The sequence below is a fragment of the Lissotriton vulgaris genome, chromosome 8, assembly GCF_964263255.1.
Source record: "Lissotriton vulgaris chromosome 8, aLisVul1.2, whole genome shotgun sequence".
Classification (NCBI taxonomy): domain Eukaryota; kingdom Metazoa; phylum Chordata; class Amphibia; order Caudata; family Salamandridae; genus Lissotriton; species Lissotriton vulgaris.
Window position 1 is genome coordinate 535,470,594 of NC_141696.1, and position 26,764 is coordinate 535,497,357.

At 45.5% G+C, this 26,764-nt stretch overlaps 1 protein-coding gene across 4 annotated transcripts in view; it reads right to left on the reverse strand.

Annotated features, from left to right (window-relative positions):
* The window catches only part of ADGRG2 (adhesion G protein-coupled receptor G2), a 988,790-nt gene that overhangs the window by 925,207 nt on the left and 36,819 nt on the right, over window positions 1–26,764 (reverse strand). Inside the window, exon 1 of one of the 4 annotated variants that reach the window (XM_086934347.1) lies at window positions 6,937–7,295. The exons of 2 other annotated variants lie outside the window; for them this stretch is intronic. The gene's annotated coding sequence lies outside the window, so the exon portion shown is untranslated. Of the gene's footprint in view, window positions 1–6,936; window positions 7,296–26,764 lie in introns of those variants that run through there. One more of the 4 variants, XM_086934349.1, reaches the window with a different exon arrangement.

Sequence of the window (26,764 nt, forward strand, 5' to 3'; positions counted from 1 at the left end):
GTGCCTGTGTGCAGTCTGTGGACTGCCATGTCAACCTGGCCAGTGTCCCCCACTGACCAGGCTTAACCCTTCCCTTTATGTACACATTGGACACCCCTAAGGAAGGTCCAAGGTACCCCTCTGGGCAGGGTGCAGTGTGTGAAAGGTAGAGCATGTACTGGTGTATGTGACAGGCTTCGGTAGTGAATTACAGCCAATTTCGTTTTTCACTGTTGAGAGGGCTATCTTGCCCATAGGCTACAATAGGGAATGCTGAGTATAATGGTTGCCTGAATTTCTTCCCATAGGAGCAAGATAGGACATAAAAGTCTGGTATCCCTGAACTCATAATTTATTAACACATATTTTAGGAAAGATGGTTTTTAAATCCTGTGTTTGAAAACAGCACTTTTAGAAAGTGGCTGTTTTCTTGTCGGACCTGAAAGGAAAGGAGAAGCCAGGAAAACAAAGTGCTCAAGGAACACCCATAATTGGTTCAGACCGGGCTCAGAGCCCGCCTGCACAAAGGGAACACATACTTTCTGGGGTATAAGTACAGGACCCCAGACTACAGACAATTAGATCATCCTGAAATCAAGAAGGAACCTCGGCCAAGGGGAAAGCTGGAAGACTGAAGAGGAAGGACTGTCCTGCTGTGTGTTTGTGGGCTGACCTGCAGTTGCTTTGCTGCCAAGGAGATGGGAAGGAATTTGTTGTTGCTTAGTCCCCTAACTTGAAAAGATCTCCAAGGGCCTGAGGAAGAGCTGGTCTCCTGTTAATAAGTCCCAGGAACAAAAGGACTTCACCCCCATCTTCCCCCTGAACTCTGCTGAGAGAGTTCTGCCTTCCTAGAGTGCTGAATCCGACTGAGGGGCATCTGGAAGTTGTTTCCGGCTGTATTGGAAGCTGGACAAGGAGAAACAAAGAAAATCTGCAATTTTCACACATTGCTCGCTTGCGGAGCGCATCCCTGACAGTGCGAGGAAATTCCCGCCATCGCGAATATCGAGATAGTTGCAGCGCCTGCTTCCACTGCAAGAACTAACGCATTGTTCACTTGCGGAACGCATCGCCCCGGTGAGTGTAGTTTCCTGTCGTTGTGAGTATCGTTGCAGAGCCTGTCGTCGCTGGGTGAGATTGTCTCACCGCTTGCTTGTGGACTGCATCACGTCGCTGCGAACATCGTCGTAGAGCCATCGTATCGAGGGGCCGCGAGAGGAGAAGATCGATGCTGCTCTGCGCATCGCCGCCGCACCTGAGATCATCGCCATCCCGGGGATCGTCACATCGTACCTTTGCAAGACGCTTCCTACGGACCCTGCGCACCGGAATCTGTACAAGGTATCGCCTCCCGCCCCATACAGACTGGATTCGCCGCAACACCCCTGCTGCGTCCAGCGGGGCCATCGCATCGCATCCCCAAGGTCTCAGGAGTGACGCATCGCTTGTTTTTCAACGCTGCAGCTTCATTTTGGAACGTTGTCGCATCTAAGGGTACTTTGGGCTAAACATGACAACTGTAGATTATTTTGACGCAAACCTTAAGAACTCTTTTGAAATCATATCTTGAACTGTGTATGTTGGATTTTTGTCGTTTTGGTCTTGTGTAGTTTAGATTAAATACTTTTATTTTTCTAAACTGTTGTGGAATCCATTTGTGGTGTTTTCACTGTGTTACTGTGAGTGTTGGTACAAATATGTTACACAATCCCTTTGATAAGCCTGACTGCTCGTGCCAAGCTACCAAGGGGCTGAGCAGGGGTTATCTAAAGAGTGTATCCCCTTACCCTGACCAGAAGCAAGGGTCCCTATTTAGACATTGGTACCTACCTCTGCCAACTAGAGACACACAGATCTAACATGAACTGAGCAACTAATCTAGTCTGTACGCATTTTCTAATTTGCTACGTATTAGTGCCCATCCCAGATTCGTTCTTGACCTGTAGTAGTATTTGGGAAATACACACACGGAAATAGGCACAGACAGAAATAAACACAAGCATTTGCAATGTAATAGGTCTCGCATGTGCGCGAGTTTGAGCCATTGACATTGCAAATAACAATGCCTTTTATTTTTGTTTTTAAAACATAAATACAAGGCATTGTCATCTCCAATGCCAATAGCTTAAACTCGCGTAACTGCGAGACCTATTGCATTGCAAATGCTTGTTCTTAGAATGTCGTCGTTCTAGATATTTTAATAGTTCAGTACTGCAACACGGTCCTGTATACTACGTCTCATATGCACACAGCAAAGAGAGGCTGCAGTGGCATTTTTCTTAAATAAAACAGATTTCGGCAGATAATTAAATTCCATTGTAATCCCACTGATCTTTCTCTCATTATCCAAAACCGAAAGAGCAGTGTACTACCCGTGCATAAAAAGCCTTTTGGTGCATGGATGAGGAAAAAGTGTTACTTAAATGCAAACAATAGATTTTTTTCCAGTTTAATCCACATGTTCCTTCTTATTGATTCCCAGTAGCAAGTGCACACAGGCTTTACATACCACTCTGCAAGATCCTTCTTTTTTACTTGTCTTTCTCTGAAATACGTAGCCTAGCCTGGATCATCGTCTAGGTGCGGTAGTCCATTGGCAGCATCTAGGCGTCGTAGTCCACTGGCAGAGTCTAGGCATGGTAGACCATTGGCGGAGTCTAGGTGTGGCAATCCATTGGTGGAGTCAAGGTGTGGCAATCCATTAGCGAAGTCTATGTGTGGCAACCCACTGGCGGAGTCTAGGTGTGGCAGTCCATTGGTTGAGTCTAGGTGTGACAGTCAACTGGAAGAGTCTAGGTGTGACAGTCAACTGGAAGAGTCTAGGTGTGGCAACCCACTGGCAGAGTCTAGGTGTGGCAATCCACTGGCAGAGTCTAGGTGTGGCAATCCACTGGCAGAGTCTAGGTGTGGCAATCCACTGGCAGAGTCTAGGTGTGGCAATCCACTGGCGGAGTCTAGGTGTGGCAGTCCATTGGTGGAGTCTAGGTGTGACAGTCAACTGGAAGAGTCTAGGTGTGGCAACCCACTGGCAGAGTCTAGGTGTGGCAATCCACTGGCAGAGTCTAGGTGTGGCAATCCACTGGCAGAGTCTAGGTGTGGCAATCCACTGGCAGAGTCTAGGTGTGGCAATCCACTGGCAGAGTCTAGGTGTGGCAATCCACTGGCAGAGTCTAGGTGTGGCAATCCACTGGCAGAGTCTAGGTGTGGCAGTCTATTGGCAGAGTCTAGGTGTGGCAATCCACTGGCAGAGTCTAGGTGTAGCAGTCTATTTGCAGAGTCTAGGTGTAGCAGTCTATTGGCAGAGTCTAGGTGTAGCAGTCTATTGGCAGAGTCTAGGTGTGGCAATCCACCGGCACAGTCTAGGTGTGGCAATCCAAAGGCAGAATGTAGGTGTGGCATCCACTGGCAGAGTGTAGGTGTGGCAGTCTATTGGTGGAGTCTAGGTGTGACAATCCACTGGCAGAGTTTAGGTGTGGCAATCCATTGGCAGAGTCTCGGTCTGACAATCCACTGGCAGAGTCTAGGTGTGACAATCCACTGGCAGAGTCTAGGTGTGACAATCCACTGGCAGAGTCTAGGTGTGACAATCCACTGGCAGAGTCTAAGTGTGGCAGTCTATTGGTGAAGTCTAGGTGTGGCAGTCTATTGGTGAAGTCTAGGTGTGGCAGTCTATTGGTGGAGTCTAGGCGCGGCAGTCTATTGGCAGAGTCTAGGTGTGCCCTGCCATTGGCGGAATCTAGGTGCGGCAGTCCACTGGCAGAGTCAGGTGTGGCAATCCACTGGCAGAGTCAGGTGCGGCAGTCCACTGGCAGAGTCTAGGTGTGGCAGTCTATTGGCAGAGTCTAGGTGGACCTCTACTGATCAGTATTACATTGCAGGCTGTATTCTTTCCATCTCAAGGAAATACTTGAATTGTCCCCATAAAGCGAGTTGCTTCTCATGTCAAAGATGGATTTTTCTCTTTTTGATCAAGCATGTGCGAAAATGCAGGTGCCTACTTCTTGGAGCAAAGAGAAGAAACAGGGGAACCCTACTCACTTAGGAACCAGGGTAATAGTTATATAGAAAAAACTGTGGTTCCTGTGGAATAATAAACTGTATAATTATGATACAGAAGCACAATCGCAATATAGAGGGTTAAGTAATGGCAGGGGGCGAAGGAACCACTAGCACAATAGATTCAGTGTATCATATTTTATAGATTTTCAAACAAAAATAGATATATACATTGTTGTAAATCAAAGAAACATTTGTGGATTGGTCCCAAGTGAAAACGGGAACCTAAACCTAAGTGACAATGGGAGTCTTATATTCAAGGTTTCCACAAATTGTACAAGTCAACCATTATCAAAATGATTCTATGTGAACAGCATCTATATACAGTGATTCACGCTGGGAAATGGTTCGCTTCTCCTGTTTGTCAGTGGCGTTTTGACCCTCTAATCAATGTGGGGTCTCTTCAGGACTATTGATGAAGGGACATCTGAAAATGTAACTGCGCAGCCTCGTGAAAATGAAGTGCCACACGTGAAGAATAAAGGAAAAGAGGTTAGTCACATGAGGACCCGTCCGGGTACTCAATGTGACGGAAGGCTGCCAATCCGATAATGCAGGTCGGCCAAAGAGGCTCTATAAATATTAGGCTACAGCCGTAACGGTGGGAAATCCCTTTGTAGGTGATCAGTGGCAATGCACTGGAGGTTTCAGGATCGATGATGGGGAAACGCGGGACAGCGCTCCGTGTATGTAATCTGCAAAGCCGCTTCAGTCAGCTTTGACGGGTACAATGACCATTGGTCACCAAATGTCCGTTCATTGATAGTCCTGAAGAGACCACACATTGATTAGAGGGTCAAACTGACGTCGACAAACAGAAGAAGCGACCCATTTCCCAGCGCGTATCATTATATATAGCTGCTGTTCACATAGAATCATTTTGATAATGGTTGACTTGTACAAATTGTGGAAACCTTGTATATAAGACTCACATTGTCACTTGGGTTTAGGTTCCCGTTTTCACTTGGGACACAATGCACAAATGTTTCTTTGATTTACAACAATGTATATATCTATTATTTACACTGAATCTATTGTGTTAGTGGTTCCTTCGCCCCCTGCCATTACTTAACCTTCTATATCGCGATTGTGCTTCTGTATCATAATTATACAGTTTATTATACTTCTTGGAGCAGTCACGTAGTATGTCAGCTTTGGGAAGCCTTCTTGACTATACAACTTATTTATTCTATTTATTTATTTGAAAAGTTTTGTACAGCGCTACCAGACCTGGAGGTAGCAGAGCGCTTTACATGAGTTACAGCGACTTACAAGTTACATCACTTAAATCAAAGAGTCCCAGGGGGAGGAGGATGGGGAGGGAGGGAATACACAACGGGAAAAACAAGGAAAACAATGACAGATGTCCGTCTGGGTAGGTGACGGCCTAGGGGGTGAAACCAGGGCCAGACTCCTCTTTAGCTGCATAGGACAGCTCCACCGGGCATCGGCCAAGGTTGCTCGTGTATCTAGGTGAGTACAAACAGTCATCAGAGGTCCATCAGAAGTTCAGAGGAAAGTTATATAAAAGTTATATATAGTGCTGGCTAGACCCGTAGGTATCAGAGCACTTTACATTAGGCTACACAATGTTACTGAGAATGAAAACAAGTACACATTACATCCAAAATTAAGCCACAAATTGGGAGCGGAAACAAAAGTGAGACAAATAGAGAGGAGGGGGGGGGAGTGTGAAGGGGGAGGATGAAGGAATAGATGGCAGGAGAGACGAAAGGAAGTCTGCCCAAAGACAGACTGGGTAGGTGACGTCCGAGGAGGGAATCCACAGCCCATCACCCCAATAGCTAAACAGGTAGCTCCATCGGGCATCAGTCAGATTGCTAGGTCTCAACTGACGAGGGAAAGTTCACAGAAGAAAGTCCAGTGGATAGACAGGGTGAGAACTATGAGCAAGGACGAGTGAGGGCAAACGTCAATAGATGGAAAGAGGAGAAGAGTAGAGAGGAGGGGGTAGGGGGTATGGCGAAGAGGAGAAGTGAGAAAAGTCGATTAGAGAGACGCAGGAGAGTTTGCCCAAAGACCGTCTGGGTAGGTGATGGTCAAGGATGGATGGAAGTCCATAGCACATCTCCCCTTTAGCTGGCGAAGTAGCTCCCCCGGGCGTCAGTCAAAATGTCTAGGTCTCAGCTGTTCAAAGACAGCCCCCTTTCAGAGTTTGAGTTATTGATCACAGGGCATTCATGGCCTTTCTGTGCAGCCTCTCCTCCCAAACAACCCTCACACTAATTAACATGAGCCACAGACAAAGGCATTCTTAAGACCTGTCAATCAGTGCTACAAATTCCAAATTCAAACCTCTTGGGTTGCAATAATATTCCCATTTTATTTTAGCATAGACCTACCACAGTGCTGGTGGGGTTCTGTGCAGCAGCAATAAAAAGAATACAATTTAGTAAACGGACACTGCTTCCACTGGTCTGGCTCCATACTGGCCAATCACTGAGTACCTCCCAGTAGAACATGGGAAAACGTATACAATTTAGGCATCTTTCACGTGTTTTGCTGCAGGCCTTTTAATGGAGTAACGATTGTGGTAATGAAACGAACACGTTATCCCAGAACTTCAGGATTGTATAATTCTTTGCTAAAATCCCATATATCAAGACTAATATACCAGCAAGTATAATCTACTGACAACAGCACACATCAACCTCGCCTCATTCGACCTCAGCCCTCCCTGTGATGAAAGATCAATCTAGGACCTGAAGAAAAGCATCAGTTTCAGAATTCTTTTACCAAGTCTGTCAATGACGTAAAAGGCTCACAGGTACCTTCATATCAGTGGTCATCCCCAGTCTCCCCGCCTCGGCAGACTAATGCCACAGCAGCATTACTATCCCAATGTTTTCCCACCACCAGAAGGCCTTGAAAGTCACCTACCATTTCTAATAGTAGTCAGGCTTGACATCCACACACAGTCTCACCGTGCTCCACCTCAGTACTCATGTGATGAAAGGCCAATCAAGTATGAGAAGCAAAGCACTACTTCTGTAACTGTGCTCAGCATCACACAGGTGCCATGTTGCCTGTGACGCCTAAACCTCGCACTGATTGACAAGATCACAAGGCGCTGACATCACAGAGACGTGACCTACAGGCGGTGCAGCATTCCCACACGCAGTGTTTTTTCCTGGCATAGTTTTTCCTCCATAGCGTTTCCTGCTCCAGTTTTTACTCCGCACGACAAGCTCTAATACAACCTGCAGCAACTGCATTTCAGATTCGACCCTGAACCCTGCACGAGCAAGCCTTGCGTTCTCCGCCTTGGTGCTCCACGCGATGAAAGGTCAAAGTACAAGCACAAGAGGAAAAGCACCTCTCCTAGTACAGTGCTCAGAGCAGTAGCGGAGGCAATGGTATAAGAAAACCCGATGGGGTGCTTTTGCAAAGTACAAGGAGGGGTCCCCTACGCTGCGGAACCAGTCAGGATATCCGAGGCCAGGGGCCCACGCCCATGCACAGTACCAGAGGGGAGGGCACCCTTTAGTTCAGGGCCCTCCCCACACCATGAGGGCTATTGTTACCCAACTGAGTGGAGGCTGCTTTACCATCAACCTTCAACGTTCCCATTCGTTGCCAGGATCATGGTCTTCATGCTATTCATGGAGCCTCCAGTCTTTGCCCATCTGTTTTAGGGTCCACCCTATCCCAATGGTCTCCGTCTGCAACCTTCGTTTGCTCTCAAATGCCCAGCTCTATTTGGCCTCTTGAATTGGCAGAGCACCATCCAGTGCTATTAACACTGTAAACTCTCAAGTAACGTCTCCTTGTTGGCCGCCACCCACATAAAAATAAACAGTCATATGTGTATTTATCTCCTCATATCTGGACAGTGTTAATTGCTCTTCCTGACTTAATTGCAGATTATTCAGAATTGGGCTGCCCTTATTCACAGTCTTAATTAGCATCACCATATTTATGATTTTCAGTGTCGGCAAAAATATTTTGTTTAACAAAAAACTTTAATATTAGGCTAACCTTTCTGGCCACCAATTGCACAGCCCACAGGCTTTACCAAACAAACGTACAAGCTATCGGCTTTTTGGATGTCTGCAGATCTGTCTCCTTGCTTTACCTCTTCATGTGCAGCCTAACTACATTTTGTTCCAAAGCTACACTACAGAGGTATCTGCTTGCAAGTATCTGTCACAGACTTTATCAAGGTTCTAGTGCCATGATGCATTAAGTGTTAACAGCAGCCCAATAAAAGCAATCAAATTCAAATACAAAGGTAGAAAATCAAGCATTTGAGAATTAAAAGCTGGACACTTTATTTCAAGAATCTTTTCAAGACAATGTATTAGCTGTAAAACTACCAAGAAGAAAAAATACATATTAGGGTAAAAAGACTTGTATCAGCATTCCTATTCCTATGGAATGCCAATATTGGCTCTGTCAATTGAATGCTTAGAACGCTGGCACTAACTCATGTTATCTGTCTAGATTCTGAGTGCAGCGGCAGGTACATGAAACAGATGGAGAACCCCAGAATACTTATTTTCCTGTGTTTGGGTGAGATTGGGTGAAATGTTCTGAGATCCTTACAGATCTCTTGGTATCTGGCCTCAGAAACAGTGAATCCACTTTCCACTCATTATTTGCCTTCACTGTGGGCTCGTAAGTGCTCGACAAGCAATTAACAATGTTGCAACCTCCACAGGGGGCATACAACTTAAAACATTATACATTAGCCTCTTTAAAGCCCACTACACTTGTGCCAAGAGCTGCCTTACCAGATTTTGGAGTTTCAGATAATGATTGTGTTCTTGAAGCAACCAATTAGAATTCTGCATAAACATGCCATATAGCCTGCAAACACATGGGAGTATGACTATGATCCCATAACAAAGGCTGTTGGAGTGAAGGGAACTCACTGTAGTGTTTATGTCCTAGGCTTATGATGCGAGGAAGCAGTTCTTAGATCTAAGATTGGTGCACAGAGGTAAAGAACTGGCAGGCGTTGGTTATTCCGGAATATTGACGCCAAGAACGTTCTCGTTTACTGGTGCATCTAGTCCTCAAGCAATAGATGCAATCATAATGGGAACCAGCAGCCAATGTAATAACAATTATTAGAAATTTAGATAAGAACTGCAAGAAAGAAAAAAATAAAGACTGCTCTTATAGGAGAATAAGAGCTCCAAAACGGACTGCACACATTCCCATTTCTAAGGGTAACAGGCGGCATTCCAACTGGAAACTTGAATGATGAAATGAAGGGACCTAATCAGGTTGAACCTTTAAAATTGAGAGGATTTTGTTCATGCAAGCCCTAACCAAAGAAGCATTTATATAAAATAACATAGGCATGCAAGTGTCACCGGTAAGCAATATACAACAGGCTGGGCTGCAATATATTGTAACACTGTCCCAAATCTGATAAATACGAACAGTACTTAAGGCCGAACTTGCATTAGACGAGGAGCCGGGATAAGCAGTTCTAGTGTACACAAAGTTGCTTCATGCACAATTTTGCATTCTGGGACTTGTAGTCTTGATCTGATAGAAAATAATTACAAGTATCAGAATGCAATGAACTAAAACCTGGCCTGGATGAGGTACTTGTGCACGTACTTTGAATACTTCAGTATTCTGCACATGATAAAAGACTTTTGTGAGCTAATCCAATGAGCAAGTGAGTGAATGTTGCTTAGTAAGTTTTGAGAAGATGGTTTGTTTTTTTATTATTGGGATCGCGGGAAAGGCTGAAAAAAATACTATAGAAGAAGAACAGGTTAGATAGAGAAAGGGTTTTAATTTGAGTGGAGTGGCACACAGAAAGTTCAGCTGCTTCCAGCAGTTACAATCTCCTGGTGAATTAAACAGATTCAGGCTTCTGAAGAGGCCTTTATTTCAAAGAGGCTGCTAGCTCATCTTACTGGCCTCGTCTGAATTACCAGACCAATCATAACGAGGGCCAAGCAATGCTGTGGAAGTACTTTTTTTCAGCAAACCAATTGCTATTCAGCATTCGACCAAATGTTTTTGTTGTTAGCATTACGAGCATGATGCAAATGAGTACTGAAATTACAAAGTACTTGTAACGGGGTGGGAGCGGAAGCCCCTAGTGACTGGTGGAAACCTGATTCTACTTCCCCTCCTTCCCTTCAGTCTGACTGGGACACACGTCCCCTGTTTTCGAACGACGAAGAAGAATTAGGGGAAGGCGCCTTTAACTGGGATCTCCACAGTGACGAGGCCACGCCCCCGCATGACGTAGGAGGATCCCGACTGGACAAAGGAGCGGAAGCCCTTTACTGGGCGTGTGTCGACACCCGGGAAGAAGGAAGCGAGGACGGGGAGGTTCAACGCGAGGCTGACGGCGTGCGAGGAGAGGACGGAAGAAAACCTGTAGAAGACGGCAGTGGAGAGCCAGGAGGCCAACAACCCGGTGAACCGCCGTGCCACACTCAAGAGGGAGGAGTGTGGCTTTCCCAGGTACGGCGGCGTTGGGCAGCTTGGGTCGGGAGTAATGGGGCCCGTGTGTAATAGTGTATAGCACCCTCTCGTTTTCCGTCCCCCCGCTTTCCAGATCCCCCCCTACCCTCCTTTCCGTCCCTTCTAATCCTCACTCACCCCTAGAACCACTGAGCACTGTCTTCAAGTACATAGCACAGGTGAACCCTGACACTCACTGGGTCCCAGGTACAACTCGTATCAGACCGATTCCTGACCGGTTTCCTCTCTGTTGGTTTTTCTCTTTCCGGAGCTGACCAGACCGAAGCGTCCCACGACGTCTCCACCAACAGAGGAAAGGCAGTACCATCTCCACTCACAACGGACGCCAATACGGACCGAGCAGAGTTTGCACATGAACGTTTGACCTTGCGCACCAGAAAAACCTTTATCCGAATAAAGCCCTCTTTACGCAGAACTAGTGTTGAGCCTATTCTTGAACAGCCCACTGACAACATCGAGTACCCTCCCACCCCCACGCTACAGTACGGTAAACCCATTAAAATGAATAAACACCAGTGCTTGCACCATGCCACTTTTCTAGAGGTTTTGATAATTATATCTGAAATTAATCACCCCCTCTCATCAAATCGCTCTTGCTTGAAGCCCTCAAACGATTTCTCAACAGTTTCTACTCCTCCTTCCCAGCCGGTGGGAAATATTCTTAAAAGAAAAGAAAAATTTTTTTTGACCTAGACACATTCTCAAATAATCACCAAAGCATGCCCTCTCCTTCAGGAAAAAGTACAGAAAAAAACAACTCCAAGCTCCAAATAGCCAACATCAGCTACTCCAAACATACTAATCAATATGCTGCCAGCATTCAGGTCATCACTGACTACATCTGCGTAAAGGATAAACAGTACCACTGCCTGGTATTTCTACTCAAAGTTCAGCAGCTTTTGACAATCTCAACTACTCTGCCCTTAAGTGGGTCACCTCTTTACTGTCAAATAGATAACAGCTCACGTGAAGGAAGGCTTCCATATCTCCACCTGTCTCCATCATTTACAGCTTTTGCCAAACATTAATAATCTCCCCGGCTTTCCTTACCCTCTACATGGACCATCTGGAGCCCCTGATTTGAAAAACAAAGTAACCATAGTGCCTGACAACGGTATCCTCAAACTGAAATCCCTCATACATTTATGGATTTCAGTTCTACATTTGAAACCCAACCCTTGCAAAACGTAGTTTGTCTTCATCAACTGTGACTCCATGAAGACAAAAGTTCAGGAACTGCTCTCAGTAATGACTTTTACAATAGGTCCTCGTACATCACAAACTGAAATGTTAAAGTCCTTTAGGTTTACATGGTATTACAACTAACCACCAAAGAACACATATCTAATATGATTTCAAAATGACAGTTATTGGTTTGATCTTTCCTGCAAGTTCAAACTCTGGTTATCATCACTCAACTTCCAAGTGCCAATATAAGTAAGGTCTTGTTCTCTTTCACATGGGATTGGAGAACCACCCTACTCATTAACGTTCTTGACATCGCTCTACCCGCTCGTAAACCAGTCTTTCATGATGCAGCTCACCAGAGCAAAGGCCAGAAGAAAAATGATAACAGTGCGGCTCAATGGTTAGAGCGGCAGACCCTGATGCAGAGGTCTAGCCCGGTACCAGGGTTCAATTCCCCGGCTCGGTGGGTCTTGGGCTAAAAAATTCCACGGACCTGATAATTCTCGCCTCGGTGCCTATTCCAATCATGGAGTCCCACTCTGCAACTTTGGGCAATAGCTTGCTTAATCTCCACAACGGCCCCAACAACGCTAAGGATGCCTGGCCTCCACCTTAGGGGTGCCCAGGAGTGGACGCCTCACAGGGAAAGCCAGAATGGGTTCCACAGCGGTATTCGTACAAGCGCCTTGAGACCCTTGCGGGTGAGTAGTGCGCTATACAAGTATCAATTTACATTTTTACATTTACCATGCCCTTCGGAGACGTACATTGGCTTGCCCTTCAGGTGCAGCATCCTTTCCACAGGCTGGTATTCACCTCATGAACGTAACTGCAAAGAACCAGGCTAATTGGTCTACGTACCCTTCATCACAGACCACTGCAGAACCACTCTGAGCCAAAGAATACCCAAACTTGAGATTCCGAAGTGTCACAAAGAAAGGGCAGGTGAGTAGGCCCGCACCTCCAGGTTATGGACAAGCTACCATTGACCTCAGACGGATACGCTCCATCGTGTGATTTAGGATGGAATTGACAAGTGACCTGCTCAGAATATTACTTTGTTGCTCCTTTACCACCAACTGACTCACAAGCATGGCTGACTGACCTTCATCCGTTTGTAACTCCCCTACCAGCTGGGGGTGCAATGATAATGTATATGATTATTTGTCCTACATATATCTCACCATTCTCAGGATTATTATCCTCCTTTAGTAAACAACCCCTGGTGCTATGTAAAGCTTCCAGTGTTCCTTCCCTTAACCCATGAACTCTTTTCCACACACCATGAATAGACAAGGTAAATAGAAATGCAAATTCTTGTGATGACTGAGTTGTGACGACCTGTCCTTTTGCAAGTTGCAAGAGCCAAACAGAAAGACTACATCCTTTGGGAGACGATGTAGCCTTACGGCTAGAGCGGTCGACCTGGAAGCTGGGGAACCAGGTTCGTGTCTTGGCAACGACGCTCAACTTCCTGTGATTCTGGGCAAATCACTCCATCTCCCCGTGCCTAACAAAAATGATTGTGACCATCTGTAACAAAACTGGTGCTCATGTAAAGCGCTCTGATACCTGATATCTTAGGGTCTATTTCGCGTTATATAAAACTAAATAAAAGAAACATTACACAGTCCATTAAGGTACATGAGAGCACAGCTTTCGCCCACTGTACAGCATGTATAGCCTCCCTGTGTGAGAGCCAATCATTGCTGCTTGATCCAGGTGCTAATGATGCTGGTGAAATTATAAAAAACAACAAGGGCACCCAATCGAGTCAGCACAGGACCTCGGGGAACATATGAGTAAAGACAACAGCGGTCCTATGCAAGGAGGGATATAGTCAATAGGTAAATATAGACACAATGGAAACTATATTGTAAATTGACTTGCCCAGCCGGGCAGAGGTCTAATATTTAATTTAGAACCACAATATTAGGAGATACCTTCAACAATTTCTTGGAGATGGGCACAAGCCTGTGCCCAGATGTTTACAAATTGTCATGGTTAGCGGAGTGGATAGAAGGTAGAGAAAGGTTTTTAGGCAAAAGCTATTGTTTTCTGTGTATATAGCAATAACAGAATTCACATTTACACCATTACTTGAAATATAGTAACAGATACAGAACAGAGTATATGGTGTAGAAGTTGTCGACGGCGTTTCGATCCCATTACATAGTTACAGGGATCATCAGGACTGAGTAAAGCCTAATCATTCCTAGCTATGATAGCCGCATTGGGCGAGGCGCACACAGTGGGTGCCGGCCGGTGGCAGGGAGTAGGGGGCACTCGTTATCCGCGGAGGAACCGGATAGTCCCAATTTGCACGGGCAGCTTAAACGGTGATTACGTTTCTGGCAGGGTTGGGTTTCAGGCAGGTATGCCACAGGGATCAGTCTCCCTGTGGAGTGGTTGAGGCGCCAACAATGGGCTGATTCCACACGAGCCTTAACAGACGACTGCGAAGCTTGCAGTCGTCTGTTAAGGCTCATGAGAAATCAGCCCATTGTTGGCGCCTCAACCACTCCACAGGGAGACTGATCTCCGTGGCATACCTGCCTGAAACCCAACCCTGCCAGAAACGTAATCACCGTTTAAGCTGCCCGTGCAAATTGGGACTATCCGGTTCCTCCGCAGATAACGAGTGCCCCCTACTCCCTGCCACCGGCCGGCACCCACTGTGTGCGCCTCGCCCAATGCGGCTATCATGGCTAGGAAAGATTAGGCTTTACTCAGTCCTGATGATGATCCCTGTAACTATGTAATGGGATCGAAACGCCGTCGACAACTTCTACACCATATACTCTGTTCTGTATCTGTTACTATATTTCAAGTAATGGTGTAAATGTGAATTCTGTTATTGCTATATGCACAGAAAACAATAGCTTTTGCCTAAAAACCTTTCTCTACCTTCTATCCACTCCGCTAACCATGACAATTTGTAAACGTCTGGGCACAGGCTTGTACCCATCTCCAAGAAATTGTTGAAGGTATCTCCTAATATTGTGGTTCTAAATTAAATATTAGACCTCTGCCCGGCTGGGCAAGTCAATTTACAATATAGTTTCCAATGATGCTGGTGAACAATGTTCTGTGACGTTTGTGGGAATGCAAGGAACTAAAAGTCTCTCTTTAAAGAGCCAAACACACTTGATTGATCTAGTGATACAAACAAAAGTTAAGACTTGTGTCTAATACTAGAACAAATATTTTGTGCTCAAAAGCTGTAAACATAGAACTGACTACCTCACAGTTGAGGGGGAGGGTGCACTTGAGGGTCGTTTATATTTGAAAAATCAATAAAGCATATGAAAAAAAACACTGGCATGTACTATGCATAGAAACACCAGCAAACAGGCCAGACAGGCCTTTTATTCCATCGGGCATTTATCCGGTGGGTTGGAGCCCCTGTAGGCTGTTTTGAAAGCAGAGGGCCACTCCCAGCGCCTCTGTCACTTACCCAGCACCCCAAGCTTAATTGCAGCAGGAGCAGGGAAGCTTCGAGAGGGAGAAGCGGGAAGAGGGAAAGCAATCAGAGAGGGAGAAGAGAGAGAAGACAATGTATGAATGGAAAGAGATTGCACAAGATGAAGGGAGCGGGGTTGGTTTGAGCATTTTGGCCAGGGCTGCTTTTGGTTTCCCGGTCATGCACTACCAGCAAATTTACAGATCGCCATCCTACACAAGCATACAGGTGCCAGCACCTCTTACTATCGGGCCAGGCATGTGACATATTATGGTATCTGCTTCTAATCTGAGATAAGGAGAACGAACATGTCAGAAAACGAAAAGGGATGTAAGAAGGCCTCCATCAATTCTCAACGTCCTTTTGATAGACAGACTCAACAATTACGTGAACCGTTTGGAGCGAGGTAATATCACGGATTTCAGTATGAGGTAATGATTAAAACTGCTGCAGAGACAATTGCAGTTCTGAACTTAAACATATGTTATTGCTTAATGTGTAAAAAGATGTAAGACAAAGCCACAAAACCTAGGGATGAAACAATGAAATACGTAATGTAATTTATAAAAACATAACTTTGTACTAATAAAATGTGAAAGTTCATTCTGTTACGTTCTGGATCATCACAGACCGTTCTGTACACTGAAATCCCCTACATCCTGGGTTCCTTTTTGTACTGTTCTTACAACCATTACGCTGCTGGCACACACTACAGTACGTTTCTGTTCACAATCAGTAAAAACAAAAAACACAATGACAATTTCACTTCAATTTTTTTTACTGAAAAGTTTGTTTGATTTTTTTAATATAAATAATATTTTGGTTCACGAAATCTATTAGTAAGCCCACAAAGACTTAAATAACTCTGGTTGTGTTCTTGATGTATTACGTAGGACTAAATGCCAATCACTAAGCAGGCAACTATGCCTCACGTAACCGTTTTACTGTGAGACCATTAAGGAGGACGTACGTTTATACTGCTCCTGGTAGGGAGGTACACAGCAAATGTTATCCTGCCCATAGCATACTGGAGGAAAGTTACTGCTCCCTTTCCTGTCAATAGGTCACTTGGCAGTGTATGGCAGCCGATTGCATAATACAGGGCACACATTTTTATGAATTTCTCTGGATAAGGGGCCTATCAACTGCTTCATGAAAAAAACAGTTAAGCCCCTCAGACGACTGATCTCTTTCATGTCCCCCTGTGTGCCTGCTGTGGGTCATGTAACGCATGTCTGGGTTTGCATGTTACATGCTTGTGTGGCCACGTGGTGTTTAGAGGACTGCCTTTTCCAAGGACGCAAGGGTTATAGAATAAAAATGGTGCTTCCACTCATATTGCACGCTTCTGGACGTACCATGCTTCCCCATGCAAAAGCCTGATATCCGTCTATCAAGGGAATCACATTTACATTCATTTCAGCCAGAACTCAGCCTAGGAATTAAGGATTGACCAAAGTCTGACTGGAGCCTGGGCATCTCTGCCTCCAAATCAGTCCAGTAATTAGCTTCCACTACCCAGGATGTCTACACTGTCCCTCTTAGATTACATATCAGCGAGGCAATCTGGAAACTCCCCCTTTGTCCTGCTCTGCGATCTATCTGATAAGCCTTCTTATGCACAGAGGTCTTGGTCGTCTCCCCCTAGTCGGGGTAGGAACCCATACCTAAATTTGAGTCTTCTTAATTGTCAGTGAGAACCAGTGGTTTCAGCAGGCCCTTGGGATCTGCGAATGCTCCAGATGTTAATTATAGGTACCACTGGGACATAATTCGCATACTATCCTATTTCCATCAGCAGTCACTTGAACACTCACTCTTGGAGGTATCATGTTCTGGAAAGGTTTCACCCAGCATTATGGTTCATTAACACCTTGGCTGCTAGCAGTTTTCCCTTCCTATGCTGGAAATTGCTAAAGTCCATAAATCATGACGAGCTCAGCTCGTCATCAGCACGGCTCAACCGTGCATCATGACGAGCTGAGCTCGTCATGAGCATGGAAAGGGTTAAGTTGCCTTGTCATGTATTTTGAGTATTGTTAAACCTTGGCATGGTTTTACCCTTTATTTTTACCTCTGCCTCCTGTGTTTTGCTGTGTGCTGGATTTCGGTTTTGCTGGTCTAGATGCTTTGGGCACTTTGACACCGCTGATCAGTGCCAAAGTGCAAGTGCTCCCTCTGTAAAGTGTGACTATGGATTGGCGTTTCCATGATTGGCTTGTTTGACTTACTACCAAGTCCCTAGCACAGTGTACTGTGTGTGTTCAGGGCATGTAAGTCAAATGCTGCTAGTGGGCATGCATTTTGAAGGAAACAAGTGGTCCTTGGCATAAACGAATACAATTTGAGCAAAGATAATATATAGACCACAATGGGCTGCTATATGGTACAGAAATCCCTTGTCCAGCCGGACAGGGAATATTTATTTATGCAATAGGTTGTCTCAATAAAGGAATAAGACAAGTAACCAAAGACATACAGGTTACAGTAGGGCACAGTCCTGTGCCGTACGTGAGGAGGAAGTAAAGAAGACAGTGAGTGCAAACAATATCAGGCAAACAGAGTGAGCTAACAGGCCACTGACAAGAATTCAAATTAACAGTGTGTCCTGGAGTGAATCATCCATACACTAATACAATAAATTCCTAAGTATGGGACACTCTAAAAGGAGTCGACGGACGTTTCGATCCCAAGCTCAGTTAAAGGGGGATCATCTTCAGGACTTTCACAATCATAACTTTTGCCTGAATAAAACCTTTTAACATTAAAACCGCCAGACTTTTGTCTATGATTAAGGTTTAATCCTGTAGGATGTCTTCAGTGGTTAGGGTAATCGCCCGACATCCATGTTGGAAATTCAAATTTGAGCAGGGCTCCAAATTTATGCAGCGAGGATGAGGCTCAGGTCCGGTATAGCGCAGTACCGTGTGTAGATCTAATTGGACTTTGAATTTAGCCCTTGGGATTTATAATTGTTGCACCGTTGAGACGCGCTTTTGAAAAGTTTTTCTAACGCTGAGATTCTTTCTATAGAATAGCTGAGTTGATGTACAGTCGGTGAATTTATAGCATGCCGACTTGGAAAGCTGGGTTTCCGTTTTTCTGGTAGGGAGTTTTCAGTCTGAATCACTGTTGTTTGGCAAGGATAAAATGTTACGCTTTAGCTGCAGTAGTTTTGGTTCGTACTGCGGTGCTGGTAACCTTCGTTAGGGCGAGGAAATTAAAGGTCCGCTAGAGGTTCCTGAGGCTGTCGGTAAGCCGGTGGCGCGTTGTGGTCAGCACGATCACTGGTGGGCATGCAGCACCGATTGTGCTGCCCACACAAGCAGCCTTTCAAAGGGGTCTAAGATCTGCCAATGCAGTGACTGCATGCAGTCTCTACAGCTATGTCGACCTGGCACGTGCACCCTCTTACCAGACACTAAACTTCTCTTTTATTACATGTGAGTCGCCCCTGAAGTAGGCCCAAGGTAACTCTGTGGGCAGAGTGCAGAGTATGTGAAAGGTAGGACATGTACTGATGTGTGCAACATGTTCTAATAGTGAAATACAGTGTATTTCGTTGTTCACTATTGAAAGGCCCTCTGTCCCATAGGATAGAATGGGAATTTATTTATAACATATTATTAGTATAAATTCCCATTGAGACAAAATAGAAAGATGGAGTTTAGTATGCCTGAACTTAGAATATAAAAATGCATCCTTAGTAAAGATGATTTTTATATTGTGTGTTTGAAAATACCACTTGTAGAAAGTGGGCATTTTCTTGCTTAGCCATCCTGTGTGCCTCTCCTGGTTTGTGGATGGAATGTCAGGCTGTGGAGTGAAAGGGGCTGGGGATGTGCACTCTTTTCAAACAGCCATGGGGGGGGTGGAGGTGTGTCCTGCCTTTCCTGGATGAGTCAGGGCTGGGCTGAATAGACCTAGTCTGCATTTAGAGTAGTGGGTGGAGATTTCCTTGCACCTGAATGGGCCTGGTTTGCCTTACACAATGCTGTCTCCACCTCCTGCTGGGAAGCTGGGCCAGGGAGGACAGAACTAGCTTTGACTGAGCACAGAGCCTCTCTGTCACCAGAGAACAAAGGAAAATGCTGCATAAATATTGGGGCCCATACCTCAGAACTTGAGAATACTTCTTGACTCAAGAGGAACCTCTGCCAGGTAGAAGAGCTGGGAAAACTGAAAGAGAAATACTGCCCCTTTGCAGTGTGCTGTTCGGGGTCAGCCATTATATAAACAGAAACAGCGATTCCTGTGGAAAAATTACATGTGATAATAATATTTGGTCAATAGGCTGGTCGAAAAACATATAACACCCTCCCGAATCAAATTCAACACCGACCTCAAGCAGGAAGGCCTCACAAACAAGTGAGAAAAAGTTTTGTATGAGCCATCAGGCCCATGGGAGTCCAAAAAAATAGAATAAGGGCAGAAGACTTACAGTCAAAATCTTCCTCCTCCGTACAGTCAAAGCCAAAGGACAACCAGATCAGATCGGAAAAAACGCAGGAAACCTCCAGGCACGACAGTAACAGCCTTAAAAGCTCACCTAGTGACAACGGTTTGGACTCCAAGCTTAATTTGCAGTCTGAAACACAATTCTGCTCTAATTGTGACAAATGCCCCGGAATGTCAAACAACTTAAAATCCCAAATCCTAGAATGTCAACACCTATCCAGGAAAAATAAGAAAAAGCTAAAAAAGCTAAACAAAACAAAAAAGGTAAAAGCCATCACAAAGGGTCCATCACGCATTGGCTTGTTTCAGAAAATAAGGAAAACAAAGATCATAATAAGAAGCACCATGATAACACCGGCCTTCCCCAAAAAACAACTTTCAATAATCAAACCTCAGGCACAAATGGACGGCACAATCGCAAACAATATATACACTCAGTGTACCCCAGGACACTCTCTAGAGCAACCAATCTAAAGCCTGAACCTGACAGCCTTAGAACCTAGTCACCATTTTGATAATACACAAGGTCTACAGGCTAAAGAACCAATCTATGAACAAAAGGAACATCTGGAACTGAACATGGCGTGGTCCATAGCAATTAAAGCGGATAATGCAAGCACGAGCAGCATCCAACATGGAATACTCAAATCACATAATAGAGACAAATGCCTCCTCCCACTGCCAACACTTTATCAGGAGCCCATATCTGTAAACACAAATTACAATCTAACGGAGACGAATTTTATTCAAACGAGCACAGACTACCTTCCACCCCCCCCCGTAACTACAATCCCAGGAGCGATGCACAACCGTGGGCCCAAAGTACAAACCAACCTGGGGAAGGTTCTGTCTCCCGGGGGTATTCAACTCGGAATCCTGCAGAGCCCTTGGACACCTAAGAGGCAATATTGAAACATACAAAGTCCTTCGAAGACAATGAAACCGATCTAGAAAATCTAAAAGTATTGCTATACCTGGAATATATCCTGCACAGCATTTTTGGGACATCCTCAATAGAAGTTTTCCGCAAACATCTCTGGTTCAGACGATACAAAACACAAATGGAGAATTGGGGAATAAAAATCAACACCCCACTTGTTACTAAATATCCAGTAATCCTGATATGTAATGGGCCAAAGGAATTGCAGGGGGTTCATGACTTAAATGACCAAAAAAGGATGAACAAAAAAAGGATTAATCACGGCCAGCAACTCGGTCCATTCTACACGGCTCCAAAGGTGGCCCAAAAATTAATCTGAGGAACGATAGCTCAATCCAAATCATAACACACGTAGAAGAGTGCAATCACTCCTGTTTGACCAAGGGGAATACTATTAAAGATTGGCCCTGGCTCCCACAGGCCTTAAACCACAGTCCCTAATACCACGCCCTTACCAAGCAATGGGTTGATACCGCCAAAGGTCCGGCCCCTTTTAAACAATGGCCTCCCCCTGCACAGACGCTCTTCAGATAACATCCAAACAATTAACATCATGACTTGGAATGTCGCGGGGATCACCAAGGTTCTGCAAAGTCCATCTGCAATTACATTCCTTGCTGGAGCGGATATAATTCGCGCCCAAGAAACATGGGCAACTACATCTATACCGATAGGAGACTATGCGGAATATGTGAAACCGGCAATTAAAGGCAACATTTTTGGGAGACCCTTGGGGGGTATATCTATATATATTAAGCATGCTTTGAAAGTACATTTTACAGAGATAGAGAACCCCTCAGATAAATTCTTGGCCGGCACTTTGAAAGGCCTGAACATGGCTGACAGCCCATTACCTATACTTTTAATTAATGTCTACTACAATCTCCATGGGCTGGGCCCGAAGGACAAACTTATTCGCCTGATAAACAAGATTGAAACTTTGCTTCTACAGTTTGCAGCCATGGACTCTATCATCCTTGTGGACTTTAACACGCATGAAATAGGGCTGAATGTACATGAAGGTCACCACAACAGGAGCACAGGAAGATTGAATGCCCTTCTGCGAGCATATAATTTGGCAACATCACACTCTAACTATAAAGATCAACCATGGGAAATTTTTTGCGCCCACTTACAACAACCAGACCACAATAGACTACATCTTATTGAGTGAGAGACTACAAACACACATGTCAAACTACGCAGTGCAACCCCGGAGTGAAAGTTACCATGCCGCCCTAACTCTGCAGCTAACCATTATAGCGAAAATCTGCCATACTCTCTGCTGCATCGGAACAAACAAGGGGGAAGAACAGTATAGACTCCTTAGAAGAATTGTCATATGGATACTTCATTACATATATTGCGTTAAGTTAGCATGAGTGTATTACATGTTTAAACAGCCGCTTTGCCTTCGGCTTCAGTTTTGCACACGACACGTACTTGTTGTTGTAGCTTTCACCCTAGAAGCGGTGAGGTGCTTTATTTGAGAATAATATGTTATTCCTATGCTATCAGCTTTGCCTCGTACACTTGGTACAACTGTCTGCACACTGAGAGCTGCACACTCTAAGATTAACCTAACACAAGGTTGCTGGGAAGTCTGATCCTCGCACCACATTAGACATTAGACATAACACAAATAATGTTGATGCCAACATTTTGGGCTCTACGCGGGTTTAAGATAGAGTTACACGGAATGAACGTAGACACTTGGTGCTGCGTAGGAAGAGAGCTGGTAGCTGCTGATGTGAACTGCTCCTACTGACATTGAGAGGTATGGGGTCGCCCTGCTAAAGCCCGAATGAGACCTTCTTAGATATAAAATAATATGCTAGATAGGGTGCGCGAAATATAGGTGCTAGAGATTTCTATAGGTTTTGCATTATATCATGCTAGCACCTTTTGCTTACTATGGATTAGTGACTATGCTGCTGACTATGGTTTTTATAATCTGCATTTTGGTATTATACAAGATACTGCGTTTGAGAACTTTGCATTGAATAATAAATATTTCAAACTTGCACTTGTGTTCTTTGACTCTCAGTTTTGGTTTGAAATGATTATATAACGAAAGAGTGTTCATGTGTTCCACGACTCCTGAGGTATTCTAAAGATCATGTTCTGGTTTGTCTAATACATGGATCATTCCATAATGATCCATGAGACACTGTAGCTAGCTAGGTAACGAGATTTCTGACACTGAGATGAGTTTTTGGATCATCCTAACTCACTGAGGTTCTAGATCTCTATGCACAGTTCTGTGGGAGAACGGAAACCCTGCTACATGGCGCCCAACGGATTGGTTGGCCGTATTTCATGACACTCGAGTAGTATATCATTCAAACCTTAACACCTTCATACCCGTTTCCGGTAAGCGGTGGTGTCGGTAAACCTACCTGTTTTTAAGATAGGTCTTTTCAAGCTTGAATTCTTCTGTAAACGGTTTCTTTGAATTACTACCCAGTTGTGCTACACACTGTTCTTTGTCTCTTTTCACTTCCTTTGCTACCATGGCCGTGGAAATTGCGCAGCATAGCCGCATCGCGGTTCGCGACCACTTGCGGACATACAATGTCCCTGTGGACGGCTTGGCTGTGGTTCTAGTGGTGAGTGCGGAACATGCGTACCCGTACGAATTATTTTATTCCTGGGTAACATTTCCGGCTGTGGACGCTAATTCGGGCGTCTTCCATTCATACACTGCCTCGGCAGTACCGGCGGCTTATGCTCCGTACAGGGCACTGGAAGTACCTATTGACGCTTGGCAGCACGGTGTTTGGTTTGGTGGCGCCCTACCCCATTCTTTGAACGCTACGAGGTTAGGTCCTTTGTCCATTCCGGGCACAAATTGGCCCGCCTTGGGTGGATTTACTCCTCATCCTAATCGCGCCACGTGTAACGTAGCCGACCTGAGACGTCTTCATGAGGTCTCGGTTGGAGTGATTAGAGCGCTTGTTCATTACATTAGTCGTAATATTCAAGGCGCAGCCCCCGCAGGTGCGCAGCTTCGAGCAGAACAGGCTGGTTTGAAAATCAGTCCTGTCCTGGTGAATTCCGTTATGGGCAGAAAGCCAGATAGTACGGATGAATTTCCTTACTGGCTTGCCGAGAAATTCGACCAGTTAGAGGCTGTGTTTCCTAATACGACTCCGAGTGAAAAACACCAGATTCTTACGCTTAGTTTACCGAAGGAAATAGCCCCGGAACTTGCTGACTGTGAGACATGGGGTAAGACATTTGCAGCGGTTTACTCGAGGTGCTTTGGCACACCTTCAGTTTTGAACCTGTCTGCGATCCTCAAACGTGTTCAGGATGATCACGGACCTGAGTCGGCAGTTGAGTTGGGTATGCGCCTGAACGGTTCATTTGAGACAGTTTGCGGTATTATCCTTGCCAATGTAAAAGGGGATGCAGTGAACTTTCAGGTGGCCAATGGTCTGGCGTTAGTACCCGAAGCCGAGAAACCCCGTCAGCTGGCAAGAATTATTGTGGCGGCTTATAAAATGGTTGGCCGCAATTCTAAGGGTGCGAAGGTTTTTCTTGAAAAAGAAAAGAAGCAGCCCCAGGGGCAGTCTTCGGAAACAGGTGGACAGCCCAAGTCCAAAAAACAAACTTGGCCTAAAAAGCAAAATAAGGGTAAGCAACAACAACAACAGACACTGGTCTCTAGTCCGGCGCCTTCACAACCTGCGCAGTCAGAGCGAGTTTATGAATTGCGCGATCGCGCTACGATTAAATCGCCTGACAGATATCAGGCATCTGACCAACGCTCTCCTCGTTCCTTTCAGGACTCATCGGCTCCGTCAACCGGTGGTGGAGGGGGCGGCAGGGGCAGGGGTGGTCAGCAAGGACGTGGCCAGCCCCGCACGCGAAGTGAAGGGGACCAGCGGGACGACTCTACGCCAAAGAGACCGCAGTTTGCCAAGAAGAAAGTCGCAGCCTTAACGGCGCATCGATATGCCCCAGATAGTGAGAACGCGGCTTCGGAATCTGACGTGGGCTCTGACCTTGCTGGACAGCGCGGCGGAGATTACCATAGTGAGAGAGGCCCTCCGTCCACTGTTGAAGGTGACAGCGACTGACACTTATGTTGTAATCGAAACAGCTGATACACATGTTGCTCCCCCTGAAAGACTTTTTGAAATTGTCCTGTTAATTGAAGGTGACATGCAGCGAACTGTAAAAGGGGTATTCTGGGAAAACCTTTCAGATACGTATGACATTTTGCTTTCGGAGGCTGACTGGCCCCCACCTTTTGTTCTCGCAGCTCCGCGAGGGGAGGAGGTAATCCTCCCCAGTTTCGCGCACACTGTACCGAGAGTGGAAGCGCTGCATTTTGCAGAAGAGTGGGCTCTGGCGCTTGCGCCGGCTGTGTACCGAAATCAGTGTGGCTGGGATAAATTGTCCCCTAGCCATGAGATTCCTTTACGGTCACGGCCTCAGCCACAACCCCAGTACCCCATACGGCGTGAAGCTAAAGCTTCGGTCGCGGCTATCCTTGAACAATTGGAATATCAAGGTGTAATTGAAACATGTGTGTCACCAATGAATAATCCCCTTTTTACTGTTAACAAGCCGGACGGCTCATATCGTCTGGTTTTGGATTACCAGCATTTGAACTCGCATTGCCGTAACTGTGCAGTACAGAATACTCACGGCTCTGCCCTAGTGAATAGTCTTGAGCGTAAACGGTTCAAAACCACGCTTGACATTTCCAATGGTTTTTATGCTCATAGATTAGATGGTCTCAGTTCCCAATGGACCAGTTTTACATGCGGCGGCGTACAAAAAATGTTTAAACGACTCCCAATGGGATATAAAAATAGTCCTGGAGTGTTTTCCGCCCGCATTGTCTCTCTTTTGGAGAGTTTCGATCCAGTTGCATGTTCGTATGTGGATGACATTTATCTCACAGACGACGAGCTTTGGGTGCATCTGTGTCGAGTAAACAGCATAATTTGTAACTTTGCAGACATGGGTTACAAGTTTAACTTTGCAAAGTCACACATTGCGGAGTACACAGTGTTGTTTCTAGGTTATGAACTTAACCATGAGGGAAAGGGATTAGCTCCTCACTTCCTGGAGAAGTGCGCGCAGTTGCGCTCTCCGACAACGCTGAAAAAATTACAGTCTTTACTGGGTTTTTTAAATTTCGGGAGGACATACATTCCGGAATATGCCCAGCGTATCAAGCCTTTATATGCCTTGGTACAACCATCTTTTTCCAAATCATGCTGGCTGCCTGAGCATTCAGCCATTCTGCAATCTTTGCAGGCTGATTTGCTCACTTCAGACTACTTACAGACCCGTGATAACCAGACTAACCTGGTGATAAGAATTATCCCTGGGACGGTGGGTTTCACGTACCTGACTTTTAATGAGGGGGATACTGTACCTATTGCTTACAAGTCACACTTGTACACTTCGGCCGAACTGCGTTTTTCCACTGTGGAGAAAGTTTTAACGGCTGTGCAGATGGCAATTCTTAAAGAACGTGCCCTGTCGCAGGGAAAGCGCATGTTGGTTGTTACCCCGTGTCCTGCATTGGAGGCGGTCACGAAAGCCAGTGTACCTAATTCTAAAGCTTTGCACCCTCGGTGGATTCAGTGGGCTACATCCTTGACATCTCAGGATGTCACGTTTATTTTTGACGCCGCTTTACGGTCGCAGGAGTATTTACAGTATGAATTTGTTCATCCTGCTCCTTTAGCAATGCGGCCGTTGGAGGATTTCCATTGTATCATTTACACGGATGGTTCGGCGCAGGTTGCGCATGGCTCTAAACATGCCTACGTTTCCGCTTGCGCCATTGTGGTCGGTGCAATGGTGAACGATGAGTTCAAGTCCAGTGTCGTGCACACGCAGACGCTTGGTGACTGCACCGCACAATTAGCAGAGCTCCGTGCTCTTATGCTCGCATTGGAGTACGCAGATCCTAGTGTGACGACTCTAATCGTAAGTGATTCTTACTACTGTGTCCAGTCTTACAATGAGAACTTGTTCTTTTGGATTCAGAATGATTTTCGTGATTCCAAAGGTAGTACAATAAAACATAAAATGATCTGGGTCCGAGTGGCGGAACTTAAAGAGAAACTGCCACTCGTGTTTGTGATTCATACTCTCGGCCACCAGCGCGTGGGAGTCCACGCTGTTGGCAATTCGCTTGCTGATGAGGCAGCGAAGTCTGCGGTATCAAA